The 6,096-nt window shown below is 41.4% G+C and overlaps 1 non-coding gene across 1 annotated transcript; it reads left to right on the forward strand.

Annotated features, from left to right (window-relative positions):
- Positions 1–5,625: 5,625 nt before the first annotated feature.
- On the forward strand, positions 5,626–5,732 carry LOC112065915 (U6 spliceosomal RNA). Its single transcript, XR_002892311.1, has one exon. It is a non-coding gene; the product is annotated as a U6 spliceosomal RNA (small nuclear RNA).
- The last annotated feature ends 364 nt before the right edge of the window (positions 5,733–6,096 follow it).

Consider the following 6,096-nt stretch of genomic DNA (forward strand, 5'->3'; position numbering starts at 1 on the left):
GTATTGTTTAGCCTCCATGTGTTTGTATTTTTTACAGACTTTTTCCTGTAATGGCTATTTAGTCTCATAGCGTTGTGGTTGGAAAAGATGCTTGATACGATTTCAATTTTCTTAAATTTACCAAGGATTGATTTGGTAAATTTCATAGATATATCATACTTAAGATATGATCTCTCCTGGAGAATGTTCCATGAGCACTTTAGAAGAAATTGTATTCTGTTGTTTTTGGGTGGAATGTCCTATAAATATCAATTAAGTCCATCTTGTATAACGTGTCATTTAAAGCTTGTGTTTCCTTATTTACAATTGTTATATCTTCTTCTTGGATCGATCCCTTGATCATTATGTAGTGTCCTTCTTTGTCTCTTGTAATAGTCTTTATTTTAAAGTCTATTTTGTCTGATGTGAGAATTGCTACTCCAGCTTTCTTTTGATTTCCATTTGCATGGAATATTTTTTTCCATCCCCTCACTTTCAGTCTGTATGTGTCCCTAGGTCTGAAGTGGGTCTCATGTGGACAGCATATATACGGGTCTTGTTTTTGTACCCATTCAGCCAGTGTATGTCTTTTGGTTGGAGTGTTTGATCCATTTACATTTAAGGTAGTTATCGATATGTATCTTCCTATTACCATTTTCTTAACTATTTTGGGTTTGTTATTGCAGGTCTTTTCCTTCTCTTGTGTTTCCTGCCTAGAGAAGTTCCTTTAGCATTTGTTGTAAATCTGTTTGGGTGGTGCTGAATTCTCTTAGCTTTTGCTTGTCTGTAAACTTTTTAATTTCTCTGTCAAATCTGAATGAGATCCTTGCTGGTAGAGTAATCTTGGTTGTAGGTTTTTCCCTTACATCACTTTCAATATGTCCTGCCACTCCCTTCTGGCTTGCAGAGTTTCTGCTGAAAGATCAAGGGTTAACCTTATGGGCATTCCCTTGTATGTTATTTGTTGTTTTCTCCATGCTGCTTTCAATAGTTTTTCTTTTTATTTAGTTTTTGATAGTTTGATTAATATGTATCTTGACGTGTTTCTCCTTGGATTTATCCTGTATGGGACTCTCTGCACTTCCTGGACTTGATTAACTATTTCCTTTCCCGTATTAGGGAAGTTTTCAACTATAATCTCTTCAAATATTTTCTCAGACCCTTTCCTTTTCTCTTCATCTTCTGGGACCCCTTTAATTCGAATGTTGGTGAGTTTAATGTTGTCCCAGAGGTCTCTGAGACTGTCCTCAATTTTTTTCATTTTGTTTGTTTGCTCTTTCATTCTTCTAGGTCCTTGTTAAATGTTACTTGTATTTTCTCCATTCTATTTCCAAGATTTTGGATCATCTTTACTATCATTACCCTGAATTCTTTTTCAGGTAGACTGCGTATTTCCTCTTCATTTGTTTGGTCTGGGCGGTTTTTACCTTGCTCCTTCATCTGCTGTGTGTTTCTCTGTCTTCTCATTTTGCTTAACTTACTGTGTTTGGAGTCTCTGTTTTGCAGGCTGCAGGTTCAAAATTCCCATTGTTTTTGGAGTCTGCCCCCAGTAGCTAAGCTTGGTTCAGTGAGTTGTGTAGGCTTCCTGGTGGAGCGGCCTGGTGCCTGTGTTCTGGTGGATGAGGCTGGATCTTGTCTTTCTGGTGGGCAGGACCACATTCGGTGGTGTGTTTTGGGGTGTCTGTGACCTTATTATGATTTTAGGCAGGCTCTCTGCTAATGGATGGGATTGTGTTCCTCTCTTGCTAGTTTGGCATAGGGTGTCCAGTACTGTAGCTTGTTGGTCATTGAGTGGAGCTGAGTCTTAGCATTGAGACGGAGCTCTCTGGAAGAGCTTTCTCTGTTTGATATTATGTGGAGCCGGGAGGTCCCTGGTGGATGAATGTCGTGAACTTGGCCCTCCCACCTCAGGCACAGGCCTTACACCCGGCTGGAGCATGAAGACCATGTCAGCCACACGACTTGGAAGAAAAGGGAGAAAGAAAGAAAGAGAGAGAGAGAGAGAGAGAGAGAGAGGGAGGGATGGAGGGAGGGAGGGAGGGAGAAAAGAAATGAAAGTTATTAAAATAAAAAATTTTAAAAATTAAAGGTAAAAAAAATTAAAAAATAAAAAAAAAAAATCAAAAAAAGAAAGAAAGAAGAGAGCAACCAAACCAAAAAACAAATCCACCAATGATAACAAGCACTAAAAACTATACAAAAAAAAAATGGACAGAATCCTAGGACCAATGGTAAAAGCAGAGCTATACAGACAAAATCACACAAAGAAGCATACACATACACACTCACAAAAAGAGAAAAAGGAAAAAAATATATATATATATATATTTTTTTTTTAAAAAAAGGGAGAGAGCAACCAAATCAATACACAAATCTACCAATGATAGTAAACTCGAAATACTAAACTAAGGTATATGTAAAACCAGAAACCAGTCAGTCGCATACAGCAAGCCCCAAGTCTACAGTTGCTCCCAAAGTCCACTGCTCGATTTTGGGATGATTCGTTGTCTATGCAGGTATTCCACAGATGCAGGTGACTGTGGAGATTTAATCCACTGCTCCTGAGGCTGCTGGGAGAGATTTCCCTTTCTTTTCTTTGTTCACACAGCTCCTGGGGTTCAGCTTTGGATTTGGCCCCGCCTCTGCGTGTAGGTCACCTGAGGGCATCTGTTCCCTGCCCAAACAGGACGGTGTTAGAGTAGCAGGTGATTAGGGGCCTCTGGCTCACTCAGGGCTGGGGGAGGGAGGGGTACGGATGCGGGGTGAGCCTGGGGTGGCAGAGGCCGGCCTGATGTTGCAGCAGCCTGAGGTGCGCCATGCGTTCTCCCGGGGAAGCTGTCCCTGGATCACGGGACCCTGGCAGTGGCGGGCTGCACAGGCTCCTGGGAGAGGAGGTGTGGAGAATGACCTGTGCTCGCACACAGGCTTCTTGGTGGCTGCAGCAGCAGCCTTAGCATCTCATGCCCGTCCCTGGTGTCCGCACTGATAGCCACGGCTTGCGCCTGTCTCTGGAGCTAATTTAGGTGGTTCTCTGAATCCCCTCTCCTTGAGCACCCCGAAACAATGGTCTCTTGCCTCTTCAGCAGCTCCAGAGTCTTTCCCGGACTCCCTCCCGGCTAGCTGTGGCGCACTAGCCCCCTTCAGGCTGTGTTCATGCAGCCAACCCCATTCCTTTCCCTGGGATCTGACCTCCGAAGCCCAAGCCTCAGCTCCCAGCCCCCACCCGCCCCGGTGGGTGAGCAGACAAGCTTCTCGGGCTGGTGAGTGCTGGTCGGCACCGATCCTCTGTGCGGGAATCTCTCTGCTTTGCCCTCCGCACCCCTGTTGCTGTGCTCTCCTCTGTGGCTCTGAAGTTTCCCCCTTCCGCCACCCACAGTCTCTGCCCACGAAGGGGCTTCCTAGTGTATGGAAACCTTTGCTCCTTCACAGCTCCCTCCCACTGGTGCAGGTCCCGTCCCTATTCTTTTGTCTCTGTTTTTTCTTTTTTCTTTTGCTCTACCCAGGTACGTGGGGAGTTTCTTGCCTTTTGGGAGGTCTGAGGTCTTATGCCAGCGTTCAGTAGGTGTTTTGTAGTAGTTGTTCCACATGTAGATGTATTTCCTATGTATTTGTGGGGAGGAAGGTGATCTCCACATCCTAGTCCTCCGCCATCTTGAAGGTCTCCTGAGAACTATTTTAGCAAATTAAAAGTGTCATGTATGGTGCTTCTTTCAAATGAGGTATTAAGCTCACTAAATTCAGATAAAAAATGTGATTGTCCCAGCATATTCATTTATCAAACACAATTCTCAGGAAACAGGCGTAACCACAGAGCTACCAAATATGTAAATAGCATAAACCTATCTGTGTCTGTGGTGGCTGCAAAACCAAACCTTTGTCTCACTGAACTGCCTCCGTTTTGTGACACTGAGGTTCCATATTTTATCCTATGTAATTCTTCCTAGAATTGATATTTTAAAATTGGGAAGCAATTTAGCATGTTGCATTGCCCTGCTCTATTAGCCAGGCCAACATTAATGACACATCTTAATAGCATAATGGGCAGTTGGGCATCTAAACTTTACCCTGCCATGGATCATTTTTGGCAGCTGTGCTTTTTATTTGTCAGTCTGATTGAAACCGCTTTCCTGACAGAAGCAAAGATTGTCTTCTTTGTTCAAAATTCCCATAAAAGGCAAAATGGAAGTCTTTGCAGACAGACTGGCGTGCCTGAATAAATTTATTTTCCTAGGCTTCTAGACATAACAGTGAGCAAACAAATGCCTTTACGTACATCTTTAAGTATACCATAGGCTAGCACATTTATAGGATTAAATAATGCTCTTTACTTTGACTTCTTCCTTGTCTGTTTTAAATCATTGCCCAAACTTGCATTTTTAAATCTTAACCTTATAATTCTTAACCTTTAGCCCTGGGCTATTTGAGCAATCTATGGCTGTGTGTGTGTTTGTCTGTGTCTATGTGTGTACACATACACTGTCTGTGATGTTGGGGGAGGAGGAGGACTGGGCTTTCTTTTTAATCCTCTTTCTTTATAGGGAGCAGACCTCAAAGGGTTTCCTTTCCTAGCTTCTTAACTTCTCTTCCAAGCATAATGATTCTAGACAGACCAAACGACTGACCAGTGATCCATCGTGTTTTTAATCATTTACAGTCTGATTCCTACACGGTGGTGCCTGATATTTGGTTTTGAAGAATGCTTTCCTGAAGAATACATTCAACCCAGAATTTCTGAGCAATAAATTACCTGTGCTGGGGGTTCTTGACAGCTTGTATTCTTTTGCCCTCGTTGAAAATAATGGATGATTTGGAACAATGCTCCCTTTTGAATTAAAATATAAAAGGATAGAGTTTTAGAGCTCAAGATAATAAGTAGACCCTCAACAAACAGACTGGACCCAAATCTCCCCCAGAGAGCAAAGATTTTGAGGGGTGAAAACATCGGGGAGAGGAGATATAAACATAAGCATTTGTACATGACTTGTTTTTTTTCAGAGCTGGGAAAATCTTTTTGTATCCTGCACTGTCCCAGATGCTCAGTCAACTATATAGTTATAGTTATACTAACATGAGGCAGAGCAGAGCTTTGTGCAAATATTATGATCATCCCGAATTACCCAGGAGAAATCTGGTCTCCAGTTTGGCTAGTGAGCCAACCTCTTTCTATCCCCAACTGGGAGGTGGGGGAGTGGAGGGCAGGGGTCTTGCAATTGTTGGCACTGTGGATAGATCACAAGGGAAACTGAATTTTAGCTGAATATGCATCTGTTTACACATTGGTGCAAATTAATCATCATATATTAAATTATAACACTATTGTTTAAATGCTTGTAGAAGAAAGGAACAAATATTTTCATATGTAAGTGTATATGAACCTCCTATAGGTAGTCCCTAGAGCAGAGAATAATCCCAAAGTAATGATGTGACTTAGAAATGGAACTATCTTTTCATATATATATATATATATATATATATATATATATATATATATATATATATATAAAATGTTGTAAGCAGTGGTCAGGTTTCCAGGCTAAACAAAAGTGATCTGAATTTCTAGTTTATTTAAACTAGAGTTTTAAAATTTAAGATAAGAGTTAAGATCACTGTCCAAGAGGCAATATACCACATGAGTTAAGAATCAGAGTGCTTGCTTTGGCAGCACATGTACTAAAATTGGAATGATACAGAGAAGATTAGCATGGCCCCTGTGCAAGGATGACACACAAATTCATGAAGCATTCCATATTTTAAAAAAAAGAGAATCAGAGGTACCCACTTTTGAGTCTGGGCTCCCCCACTCACTGGTAGTGTCACTTTGGGGAGGTTTTGTGACCTCTTTGAACCCAGTTTCCTAGTCTGTACATTACAGGGATCAGCAAACTAGGACCTCTGGGACAAATGTGGCTTGCCATCTGTTTTGGCTCAACTTGCAAGCTAATTTTTTTAATCTTTAAGTATTAAAATCAAAGGAAGAAGAATGTTTCGTGACATACAAACAGAGTATGAAATTTAAAGTTCATGATCCATAAATAAAGCTTTATTGGAAGATGGCCACACTCATTTGTTTACGTATGGTCTGCTTTCTATGTTGCTTTCTTATGACCAGACAGAAAG

This window comes from Physeter macrocephalus, chromosome 6, assembly GCF_002837175.3.
Source record: "Physeter macrocephalus isolate SW-GA chromosome 6, ASM283717v5, whole genome shotgun sequence".
NCBI classification, from domain to species: Eukaryota; Metazoa; Chordata; class Mammalia; order Artiodactyla; family Physeteridae; genus Physeter; species Physeter macrocephalus.